Raw genomic sequence first — 13,272 nt, 5'->3', positions numbered from 1 at the left:
ACTTTCACTTATTTCCACTAATCACATCCACCTATAGTGTACATTTGGAGTGCCATTAATGCTTAAATCATTGATGTGTCTTGTAGAAGGATTTCCCATGACACAAAAACATTAATATCTAACCACCATTAATATAGTAGTTAGAATTTCAAACACAAAAAGGCTCCTCATCATACTTGCTGAGGATAGTTGGAAGTCCTAGGGTACCCTTGTCCACACTTCCAAGCCCATTTCTGCATGCGAATGGAAACAACACTCAATAGGTACGAGAAGCCATTTTTGCGTACCAAGTCTAGGATAGGGATTACTATGTAGTTTTTGATGCTTTCTTGAGTGCCTTTAGGTTGTAAGGATGTGATCAATAGGGCATCATGAACAAACCAACAAACACCACCAACAATAAATCATAGAGAATGTCATGTCCCCTCCTTGATCATCATATATATATATATATATATATATCAATTATTGTTATTAATTAATATAATTATTACCAAATAATGACTATTTGAAATTTATTTATTTATTTAATTAATATTTATTAATGTTTATTACTAGTAATATCTTTCAAATATTCAAATAAAAAATAAATTAATATTATATTATAAACATGATTTGATGAAAAAATTGACATTGATGACAAAGAAGATTGTATGCTTACGATGTTCCGAGGATGCCTTACACATACATATGCAGTAATATATATGCGGTGATAAAATCAGTATACTGTATAGTGATAACAGCAAACAGTGGTCAAACTAAGTGATAAATATAGGTGACAAAAACAAATAATAATATATTTCATAATATTTAAAAGATATTCATATAAATAAGATTCCTCTTCACTTTCTACGGTGGATGCAAAGACTGTCAAAACTGGCATGGAAACAGTGGAAAGCCACGTCTTAAGAGTCTTAAAATGGTCAAAGTTGGTTGAAGATCGGTGGTAACCAAAAACCAAAGTCTAAGATCTTTGATAAAAACAAAGGAAATATACTTATCGTGGTCAAAACATAATCGCATAAGATTGAATTTGCTTTTCTCCTATGCACTGATAATTACAAATCATTCTATGAATTGTTTTTTTAACTAATAGTTATGAATAGCGGTGATGCATTTATAAAAAGAAAAGTTAGAAGGGACTTGACTCTTTGTGAAAAGGTAAGGAAGAGTATATGTATATATTCAGATTTCAGTCCCAAGTAAGGGAGGATATAGAGAATAATACAATTCTGAAAAAATATAATTTAGACGGGAATAAATGAATCGAACAGCAGAATAAAAAGACAAAAGAACTATACAGATCGGATCAGAACTATTATTGATTACAGACAGTAACATCCTTGTTCTTGGTGGTATGCATGGGGTGTGCTTAATATGTTTGCTTAATATATGAAGTCCGATAATATTCTTATGCAGAATTTAATATTAATAATAATATAAATGTAGATAGTAATACAATAGTTATATATATAGATATTACTATAATAATTATAATTATTATAATATTTTTTAGAAATTAATCTGCAGTAATGCATAATAATTTATACAATTAGTAATTAATAAATATGTCAATGATTTATAATGAATCAGAATAAAATAATTATTTAGTATGATAGTTAATTATCATTTGGGGTAGATGAACAATTTTCTTAGTAGCTAGTTGATTGATTGAACTATGGAATATCACTGATTTGAATCACGTTAAAATAGATATGTCTCCTAATCAACCTAGTTTAAGTCATAAGTATATTGAAATAGCTTAATTATTGTTAAACACAAGCCTAAACCTAGTAGGGGACATTATAGAGAATATTGGCTGTTCAAGAATTTGGATCCAAAACCGAAAACCCCAGGGTCTACGAAGACCAAAGGATGAAACCCCTATAGATCATGGGTTGAAGGAAGAAACCCCTTAGACAGAAGGGGCAATGACACATGAAGGTCACATTCAACCATTAATGGTAGCTGATATCGAGGATATTGAGTCTGCATGATACTTTAGTGTCAAGGGTGTAAGCATTTTTGTTTTAATCTGGGATAGGTAATATTGTAGTGTTATTAACTTTTTACAGTCCCATTTAATATAATAGATTATTTGTAATCTGGGTTTTTGTAAGCATGTACCTTGAGTTTGTTGTTGCGGCTGTACAACTGTCGGTTTGTTATTATTGTAACTACTGTATTTTAGTCTTTTGTTGTGGTAGCAGCATTTTGTAAAGCATTTTTGACTTGATTAATATAATTATAGTTTGTAGTTTATCTTCAATTGTGGGTGTGATTGGTTATTCGGACTCTCCATGTAAATGCAGCAATAAAACACAATTTTTGTGGGTTTGCTATGTTTAAGTAAAACAAACTAGAGTTGCTCTTTTGGGCCTGATAATAAATTTTGAAGCATAATACTAAGTTATCAAATTTATGTGAACATTAATTTAATCTAGGGTTTTTGAAGGTTTTGTTGTGACATTTAAACACATCGCCCAATTGCAAATGGAAACCCCCTCTTTTTTCTTAGATTAGGGGTCTTAGTTAGGCATTTTGGTTAGCTTGGCAATAGTTTCCTTAGTCATTAACCTTTGCTAGTGTGTAAGAGATGTCAGGTTGAGGTCACATTGCAAAATTGCTTGAGGTTGTAAGAAGTTGTCAATAATGTCAACATGTGCAAATGAGGGATGCGTGCCAACCTCTCCAAGCAAGGAAGTTGATCAACTTTAGAGGGCAAAAAATATTAAGTTTAAAGGATCAATCAACCCTCAAGGTCAAGAAGAAATTTCAACGCCCAATATCAAGCAAGAGCCTACACATCAACTTAAGTTAATAATGAAGAGCCTGAACATTAACTTAAGTTAATAAGGAAGAGCTTGCGGATCAACTTAAGTTAACATGGAAGGGGTGCACGACAACTTAGGCTAACGGGGAAGTGAAATCAATCTCTCAAGTAAAAAATCGCTTAAGTAAAATTTTAACCTCGAAAAGCATGGAAGGGGTGCAGATCAACCTAAGTAAACAAGGAAGTAAAAAATCGCCTAAGTAAAATGTTAACCCTCCGAGACGTGGAAGGGGCATGGATCAAGTTATGTTAACATGGAAGGGGTGCAGATCAACTTAAGTCAACATGGAAGAGGGGTGCACATCAAGTTAGGTAAATGTGGAAAGCAAGAAATTCAAGCTCCACAAATGTGGAAGGCAAGAAAGTCAACTCTCAAAAGCGTGGAAGACAACGGCAAAATTACCCCCCACCCACCCCACCCCTCCTCCCACCTCACTAAAGAGATGCAAGCTAGCTGTTGGGAAAGAGGAAATTTAAATTTGCCTCCTTACAAATCGAAGAAAGAAAGACATTATGTGAACTTAACCCCACAAGTGAAGAAGACGAATTTCAAAAAGCAAATTTTATGAACGTTTTTTGAATGAAGTTGGCTGAAAGAGATCAATGCAAATTGGAATTTACATAAACACAAAAAATGTTGTTTTTTAAAGCAAGTCGGCTGTCTAAGTGGATTGAAAGGGTGCGATCCTTGGTGGGAGATGTGTATATAACAAAGGAAGAGAGCACTATCTTATAAACAATTTAAATCACATCTGATCTGCCTCTCCAAATTCGTACAGCAGATAACACTAAGAGGATTACTCCAAATTCTCTCCAAGAGGATTTCAGCTAATTTGCATCAAAGAAAAGTAGACATAGAAAATTCGTTTCAAGGAAGATTAATTCAGGTTCGATCCAAGAGAACATAAGCAAATTCGCATTAAGTAAGAAATATTCCTCATGTTCGCACTCAGCCAACAAAAGATGGAAATTGAAATTCAATCAGATTTTCCAGAAATTTAAGGCAAAGTTGACAGGAATTCGTAGGAAATAAGGACAGAAAATTCATCTAAAAGAAGACCTAGAAAGTAGGAAATTCGCATGTCTAAGCAGAGCAGATTTAATCAAACACAAGATTGAATGGTGTCTTAAGAAGCTGCGTTTGACCTTATATAAATACCTTTAAACAAGGCAAAATTCATGGAGAGGAACAGCCGACCTAGGCATGCTTTCTATTGAGCTGACCTCAGAGGAGGATTCAAGGAATTCAAAGATAATGTCAAAATCCTCAGTTGGACAACCTAGAAACATTAAATCAATTCATTCTCCAACTATGTTCCACGGAGTTTCAGGGACGGGTGTTGCCGGGAATAATCATTATGTTATGTTGTCATATTATGTTTATGTTGTTGTCGGTAATAATGAGTTACGACAGTCAGTTAGTTAGTCGTCCCGAAGGGCAGTTGGACGCGACGGTTGGTCGCACCCCATCGGGTATTATATATTGCGTACCTTTCCTTCGAAGTGGATGAGAATAGTCATATCAGATGTAATGTGATAGCACTTGATGTACATGGACTGTTGAATTAATACAGAGACTGATTATTTAATATATTTCCATTATGTTTCGTGCCCTTACTTTCTGCATTTAATCGTTTACCGTATGTGGCAAACAACGGGGACGAGAGGGGACGTTGGGACATGTTCCCGGTACAGGGGGTACTTTTGGGTCATTTTCGGGGGGACGACAGGGGACGGCTGTTAAACAAATGGGGGGGGGGGGGCGGGTGTTTACAAATATAGAGAAATTTTAAATATGCATATCATAACAATGGTAAAGCATTTATCATAGACATTAATACATTGCATTAGACTTGAATTGAGATTTCACAAGAGAATTGACAAACATTTTACCAAAATCCAAATGCTTTTATCAATCATTGCCAACAAACATGTCATAAATATCCATAATAGACATAAAATGATAAATTTTAAATATTAAACATCCATAACTATGAGATGACATAAACTGTAAATAGAAAAGTTAAAACATAGAAGTCCATAATCAGCTGTCTATCATAATGTCAAGATAAACTAAGAAAATATATGGTTGTCCATAATCAGCACATGGTAGGTCTAAGACTAAGAGTCTAAATCAAGATCAGAGCTAGAGTCTTTGTCTGAGTCACATGCTGTTCACTCCTTAACCAGCTGCTTCTTCTCTTCTTGCTACTCTTTTCTTATTTTGCAAATGTTAGAATGAGTGTCTTTTTCTTCCTTTTGTTTGTTTTATGATTAGATTAGGGTTTGTTATATTTTAATATTTATTTGGGGTCTTGTCGGGGCCAGCCAAACCTCTTTTATAAATTAAAAATGTGTTTTTTTTTTACATTTTGGACTTCAAAATTTTTTGGGCCATAGGGGACGGCCAGCTGTCCCCCCTGGCTATCCCGAGGACAGCTGGCCGTCCCCTGCCATCCCTTGCTTCCCAACAGCCCTCCCCGAAACGTCCCCGGTGAATTTGCCGAAAAGGGAACTCCTAGGAAACGGCAAATTCCAGTCCCTGCGTCCCCGTTTCATCCCCGATATGGGTATTAGGCAAGAAATGCAGGGGACGCATCCCCGTGGAACATAGTTCTCCAATTATCATGGACGCAAATCGGCCAAGCAGGAGGAGGGTGTGGAATGATATAAAACAAAGATCAAATATTCATTACAAACATCAAATTGCAAATCAATTCAGGACTGATTAAAGGGTAGACCTGGGGTGTGAATCAGGCAGAGACAAATCAAATTAATTCCTTTCCATGTGAATTTCATGGTGATTGAAGGTATGAATTGAATCAGACCTGGAGCAAATTCGGAGGCTATTTATACTAGATTTTAAGGCAGACCTTGTACAAAATGTATCAGACTACAGGCAGAGGTAAATTCAGAACAGATCAAATGATGAAATCAGATCTCAAAATCATGTGTTAAGTGCACATAAAGGAAGGTTAAAACATGATTTTCCATGTAAAATCAGAAGCAAATCTAGGAAAATCAGACCTGGAAGAAATTGAATCAGGCATGCAGAATATTATTTCCAGATCTCAAAGGGTTTTGTCAAGGGAACCTTTGTGCACTATTGTACATTTTGTTTACTTAGGGTTTTGTTCACCATTATAATCCAAGATTCTTTCTCTTTTTTTTTCAGGTTTGATGTGAAGATGGAAAGCTAGGAAGGGAGGAGTATGATCCTAGGGTTTGACGTTCTAAAAGCATGGCCTCGATACAAGAGGATTAAGGTGGCATTTGCTTTATATCAAGGTCATCACAACTTCACATGGGAGATTGTTCCACATTCGAGAAGTCCAGCATCAAGGAGAGAACAAGGAGAATTTCCGAACATGAAAGAGATTTCACAACATTTGCAAGGACATCAACATCAATAGTCAACAACATGAAGACTTCAAGATAATAGTGCAAGGAAGGATAAAATTCACACTCCAAAAGTGACAAAGAGAAAGAAAAATTCAAGATATTTAAGAAAGAGGATGCAAGAAGTTTTGAAAGGATAGCAAGAAGAATCAAAGCTCAAGACATTCAAGACATTCATGGAGTCAATTGCAATGAAGAAGATCAAGGAAAATCAATGAAGGAGATGTCAAGATACACATTTGTAATGTGTTCCACTATTCAAGTACATCAAGGGAAAATTTGTGACATGAGGATGATAGCAAAATCAAGAACTACATCAAGCTATACCTTTCAAAGTGAAAGAATTTAGGAACAAACTGAGGTGACATCCTAGTCATCATCTAACCTATCAGATTGTGCCACATCAATGCGTACAAATTCAGTGAACTTGATTCTTCTCATGGTGGAGCAAGTGACACATGGTGCCTCATCAAATACTATTTTATGTACCTAACCTCAATTCTCATTAGTTAGAATTGAAGATGGACATGTCTCCAAATTATTGTAATTATTTCATTGGCCAAAAGCAAGTTTGTTGTAACAAACCCTAATTAGGGTTTTATTGTAAAATCTCAGTCATTGATATCAAATCGATTTGAGCCTTTGAATTGTAATGAGCTCTTTATATAAGGCTCGGTCTTCTCATTGTTAAGGTTAATAGTTTAGTAGCAGACAATAGTTGATAGCAGATGATTAGAAGTAGAGTAAAAGGAGAAGGCAAAAATTGTTGTCAAGTTTGTAAATAAACATCCTTTTCATTGAAGATATGGTGGAATGTGTTCTTTCTTCTACATAATTGCATGGTTTCTTGTTGGATCCTCATGTTATATGAAGTTATTTGATTGTGATGGAGTAATGTGTGGATGTTGATAATTCCTTGTTCATACCATTTGTGGTTGGATGACTTTCAATTGCAATTCATAGTTAGACTGAACATTAAAATGCGCTAAGTTCAGTTATGGATGTGTATATTCAAGTTGTGCCAGTGTATTAGGTATTTGGATAAATAATTCATGATATGAAAACCTTTCAATTCCCTTGGAAGATCTCTTTAGTTTTGTGTAGTTGTTGGCAACATGGCGAAGCAAAGCTTGGTTGAGGAATGTGTCCATCCCAACATGATCCATTATTGTCATTGATCTTAAGAGTGGACTAGAGCTTTCTAAACCCTCATCCTTTTTATTTTAAGTTAAGTAAAATTCCACGTTCCAACAATATTCAAACATTTAGGTTCAACGTAAGTCCCCCTTGTGATTCTAGCAAAATCACATCATATATCACTGAGTCTATCCTTAATGCAAGTCAAGACCTAGCAGTATAAACCTTGGAATCATCTCATTTGATCACATTATTTAGAATCTGAGAGTTCTTTGTTCAAGAGAGGATAGAATACTTAGTATTTTATTCCGTGTTGCATAGTGCATAAAAAACACATCAATAGGTTCTATTTAAGTATTTAAGCTAGCAACTCAAATAGCCAAATATATTAAATTAATATTTGCTTGGGACATTATAGTGGTAATAGAGTTGGTTTTCATCTAGCTTGTGAACCATGGGATGGCTAAAATTAATTTCTAGCGGAACAAGCTCTTTAGGAGCCAATAATAACTAGAACAAAGGTGATGAAAGATTTCTTTGACCCACCTTATTGCAATTAGTAAAGCTGCTCTTGTGATAGAAGCACCTTATTGCAATTAGTAAAGCTGCTCTTGTGATAGAAGCTCCAAGTTTAATGAAGGAAGATACTATTGCTTGTTAAAATATCAAAAATTCCACTAGAGATCCAAGAAGCATTGCCATTCTTAGATTTCATGAGTATGAAGAGTGAAATGGTAATTGTTTGACTAAATTAATGAAGTTGGAAGAATGCATATAGGCAATTACAGGATGATGTTTCTAAAATAAACAATCGTGAACAACTGACTAAAATAGAAACAAACTAAATCTAACTAATGACTATTAATGATACAATAATTACTTAAATACCCTCCCTTAATGGTCATCCTATTAACTACACCAAGTTGCCCCCAAAATTTTACAAACTTGTTTGGGCTTAGAGACTTGGTGAGAATGTCTACAGTCGGGTCCACAGTTGGAACATATTGCAAGATCACAGTTCCATCTTCAACAAGATTTCAGATGAAGTGACAATGAAGCTCTACATGTTTGGTTTGCTCATGGAAGACAGGATTCTTGGCAAGTTTCAACACCCCTTGATTGTCACAGAACAATGATGTCAAGAAAAATGTTGTCAAGAAAAATGATGTCATTACCAACAGCCTTGACATACAAATTGGGATCTAAAGGATTTCTCTAAAAGCTATGCGCAGCCAAAGTATTGATCAATCTTAATGTACCATGCCCTGGGGGCTTGTTTTAGGCCATAAAGAGCCTTCACCAATCTGCATACCTAGTTCTTTTTTGTTGTAACCTTGAAACCTTGAGGTTGTGTCATGTAGACCTCTTCCTCCAAATCACTATTGAGGAAGGCACTTTTCATGTCCATTTGATGGACTTTCTAGCTAGACTATGTTGCAATGGCTAGATCCAGTCAGATGGTGCTCCTCTTTGTTGTAGGAGTAAAGGTTTCCTCATAGTCAACTCCTTTTTATGAGAAGCCTTTAGCTACCAACCAAGCTTTGTATTTATCAAGTGTTCCATCAGCTTTGTACTTCACTTTATAGATCAATTTGTAGCCAATGGGTTTCTTACTTGGTGGAAGATCTGACAAAATGCAAGTGTTATTCTTTAGATGACTATGATGTTCAACTTTCATAGCCTTTTCCCATTCAAGTTTACCTTTTGCCTCTAAATAAGTCTGGGGGTCATAAACACTCTAAATGTTGGCCGTAAGAGCAAAATTGACTGTGTTCTTATTCTTGCTTTTGCCTCTAGAATATCTACCCTCGACAAGCTCGTTATCACAAACATCATCGATAAGCTTTTCCAACCACTTAGGACAGAGAGTAGAACCATCTACTTCCAAATCAAGTGTAACAACATGACTTGGGCTGCCTAGGATAAATTCATCTAGATGCTGATCCAAGCTTTTGTGAGGGAACTTTGGTGGAATAATGTCATGCATAGGAGATTCCACAACTTTAGGTTTATAATCATTAGAATCCCTACCTTGAGGTGGAGCTAATGGAAGCCTAACACCTGTATCTTTTGTTTGCAAAGGCTGAGCTTCAGGACGTTGGATGGGAGAAGTGAGCTGAAAGGGCCCACCTTCTTCATCAAAAACCAAATCTCTACAAAATGTGAGATGATTAGTGTCCACATCAACCAACCCATAGTTTGAGAACTTGGATTCGGTGCAGACTCAACAACCTAAAATAGGGCTCGAACTTCAGACTCGACAAATTTTTTGGCTAGGACTTAGCAAAGAAGAAAATTGTAGGTTTACAAAAAAGAGAGAAAGAAATTAATGCATTTAAAGAACATAAGAGCCACAATTCAAACATTACACGTCATATAATCTTCAAACACTTAATATTTGAAATTTCATCATTCATGAATCATATATTCATAATAATACTTAGTTTCAAACTTTCAAATATATAACAACATCATAAGTCTATAAATGTTTACACATAATGATATGTCAAAATGAGAAAAAACAACCAAATCAAATCTACATCTTCCTCTTTCCTCTCCTAATGGCACCCAATTTTTGAGGCTCTAGTTTGACCTCATACGCTCGTCTTCTCCTCTTCTTCCAACCCTATCTCAATGTTCACACCTGTTTTTAGCAACCAAGAGGCAAGAAATGATCAAAAACTGAAAAAAAAAAAAATGTTTTAAAGCTACCTTGATGTTTGACTGGGTGCACAAGAGTTCTGGGTCGGGTCTCGTGAGTCCTTGCCCAAAACTATTGCAAGTCCATGCCTAGGAGTTGGCGAGTCTGTGCTTGGACTTGCTAGAACATTTCTCACGAGTACATGGCACTTGGACTCGACAAGCTCTAGGACTCGCTAGTCTGACGAGTTTTGGCGATTTTTGGTAGTCTACTATTAACCAGTCGATAGGCCTTGTGATTGTCATTGTAGCCTTTAAGCATCAACTTCTGACTTTTGGAATCTAGTTTTGTTTGCTTTGCATCTAGAATCCAAGCATATGCCATTGAACCAAAAACCCTGAGGTGGCTGATTTTTGGTTTCCTCCTAGACCAAGCTTCCTTGGGAGGCAATCTTCTTAGTATCCTATGTGGGAGACTGATTTAGAAGGTATACTATAGTATACACCGCCTCAACCCAAAAATTCTTAGGCACATTCTTAGTTTCTAGCATACATCAATCCATCTTTGTTATGGTTTGGTTCCTCTTCTCAACAACTCCATTCTGTTGAGGGGTGTAGGGTGTGGTAAGTTGAAGATTGATGCTGTGCTTAGCACAAAAGTTCATGAATTTAGTGGAACAAAGTTCACCCTTATTATTTGACCTAAGAGTTATGATTTGTTGTCCTGACTCTTTTTCAACTAATGCTTTAAACTTCTGAAATTCATTAAACACATCTGATTTTGCTTTGAGAAAAAACATCCACATTTTTCTACTAAAATCATTGACAAGTAGAAGAAAATGTCCGACACCAGTGATCAATGCTGTATTCATTGGTTCACAAACGTCTACATGAACAAGTTGCAATACCTTGGATTCTCTCCAAGCTTGTCCATTTGAGAATGGAGTTTGACGCTGCTTCCTGTTATCACAAAAGCTTGCACCCTTGCTAAGCTATCAACTCAACAACCTTGTGAAACATGGAAACAACCCCGAAGTGTGGGACCTTGCGCAAGGGGGTTGAATCTCCGGAGAAGGCCGACTTCCTTCTCAATCCAAGTGCATGTGTTGAACCAACTCAACACTTCAAATCTTACTTCTAAACCTATCCTAATAGCCTGCAGAGGAAAACAAAAGAGAGAAATGCTTAAAATGAAAGGAGGTGATGCACCAATATAAGAGATGTTTCTCTCCCCACCCAAAATGGCACAAAGAATCAACTGAAATACCCAGGAGATGTACAAACTTCAGTTGCATGAATGACCTCAACGCATGTATGGAGGTTAGAACTTGCTGAATGTCAAGAGGGGAGAAGGTTTCCCACAAGTCACACTCGAAAACAGGTTAACACAACAAATATGTGAAAGAAAGCCACAAACATACACTTACAATGAAGGTAAGAACACATACACAACATGCATAAGTTGAAGTAAGGCAAGAATGATGATTTCAATTCATTATAAGGCCAATGGCCAAACTTACAGTTGCAAAAATGCAAGATAAATACAAGTCTTCAAGAGAAGTAAAAGAGCATAGGAAAGCTCAAGCCAACAGGGAGAGAACCCTTTACAATGAGGCATAACAACCTTATATAGAAAACTAGTCACAGAGGAGAGACCATTGATCAAGGAAGAGAAGCCTTGATCCTTGTGTGTGCAGGGAAATGTCAGTCAAGGAATGCAGGGAAGTGCATGCACCTAACATTGTGTACATGCAAACAACCTAGCCATACCTTGAAAATGCAATCCCAAGAAGAAAGGGACTTTCAGAAGGTGGATTACTTGACATTCCAAAGTCAGAGCATGCAGGCATGACATAAGTAACCACAAATAAGCATGGCCTTGTACTCCACATGCAAAAATTATTAAATACGCCCTTGTAGCTCCAGAAAAAGGTGTACAAGTCGCAAGAGTTGTTGGAGCATTAAGAGCCTTAAGTGTTGATCACGCCATTTGGAAGTGTTGCAAGCCGAAAGGAAGTTGGGAAGACTTTGGAAACACAGGTTACCGAAGTTGGGAAGACTGAGGCTTTGGGATCTTAGGATTCTGGGGTTGAGGACTTAGGAACTTGGGAACCTAGGGGTTCCGGAGAAGAGGAAGAGAAGACATAGCAGCCTGGGAACTTCAGGGTTTCGGAGTTCCGGGGTTGAGGACTAGAAGAACTTGGGAACCTGGGGGTTCCGGAGTTCCAAGGAAGAGGAAGAGAAGACCTAGCAACCTGGGAACTTCAGGGTTCTAGAGTTTCAGGGTTGAGGACTTAGGAACTTGGGAACTTGGGGGTTCCGGAGTTCCGAGGAAGAGGAAGAGAAGACTTAGCAACCCGGGAACTTCGGGGTTCCGAAGTTTCGGGGTTGAAGACATAGGAACTTGGGAACCTGGGGTTTCTGGAGTTCTGAGGAAGAGGAAGAGAAGACTTAGCAACCCGGGAACTTTGGGGTTCTGGAGTTCTGGGGTTGAGGACTTAGGAACTTGGGAACCTAGGGGTTCCGAAGTTCCGGAGAAGAGGAAGAGAAGACTTAGCAACCTGGGAACTTCGGGGTTCCGGAGTTCCAGGGTTGAGGACTAGAAGAACTTGGGAACTCAGGGGTTCTGGAGTTCCAGAGAAGAGGAAGAGAAGACTTAGCAACCTAGGAACTCTGGGGTTTCGGAGTTCCGGGGTTGAGGACTAGAAGAACCTGGGAACCTGGGGGTTCCGGAGTTCTAGAGAGGAGGAAGAGAAAACTTAGCAACTTGGGAACCTGGGGGTTCCGAAGTTCTGGAGAGGAGGAAGAGAAAACTTAGCAACTTGGGAACTTCGGGGTTCCGGAGTTCCGGGGTTGAGGACTTAGGAACTTGGGAACCTGGGGGTTTCAGAGAAGAGGAAGAGAAGACTTAGCAACTTGGGAACTTCAGGGTTCCGAAGTTCTGGGGTTGAGGACTCGAAGAACTTGGGAACCTGGGGGTTCTGGAGTTCCGGAGAAGAGGAAGAGAAGACTTAGCAACCTGGGAACTTTGTCGAAGTTCCGGGGTTGAGGACTTAGGAACTTCCTTCTGACAAGACAACACTTCACACTTCATAATTCCATTGCTTTTCTCCTTGATCAACTGGGGCAGCACTGGTCCATGGATCATATCTCTGATCGGTTCTCACTGACGGACCAAGGGTGTCATAAAATGACAACACTTCCTTGCTTGGCAAGCTCCACATACACCATGTGTTTGCTACTAGATCTCAGGTAAGCCTTCT

General features: G+C 37.6%; 1 protein-coding gene across 3 annotated transcripts in view; it reads left to right on the top strand.

The window, feature by feature from the left end:
- The window catches only part of LOC131074131 (uncharacterized), a 259,081-nt gene that overhangs the window by 66,811 nt on the left and 178,998 nt on the right, over positions 1–13,272 (top strand). The gene's annotated exons all lie outside the window — the stretch shown is intronic.

Source organism: Cryptomeria japonica, chromosome 4 (assembly GCF_030272615.1).
Source record: "Cryptomeria japonica chromosome 4, Sugi_1.0, whole genome shotgun sequence".
Taxonomy (NCBI): domain Eukaryota; kingdom Viridiplantae; phylum Streptophyta; class Pinopsida; order Cupressales; family Cupressaceae; genus Cryptomeria; species Cryptomeria japonica.
The sequence above is the reverse complement of the archived record's forward strand: the minus strand, read 5'-3'. Positions and strand labels throughout refer to the sequence as shown.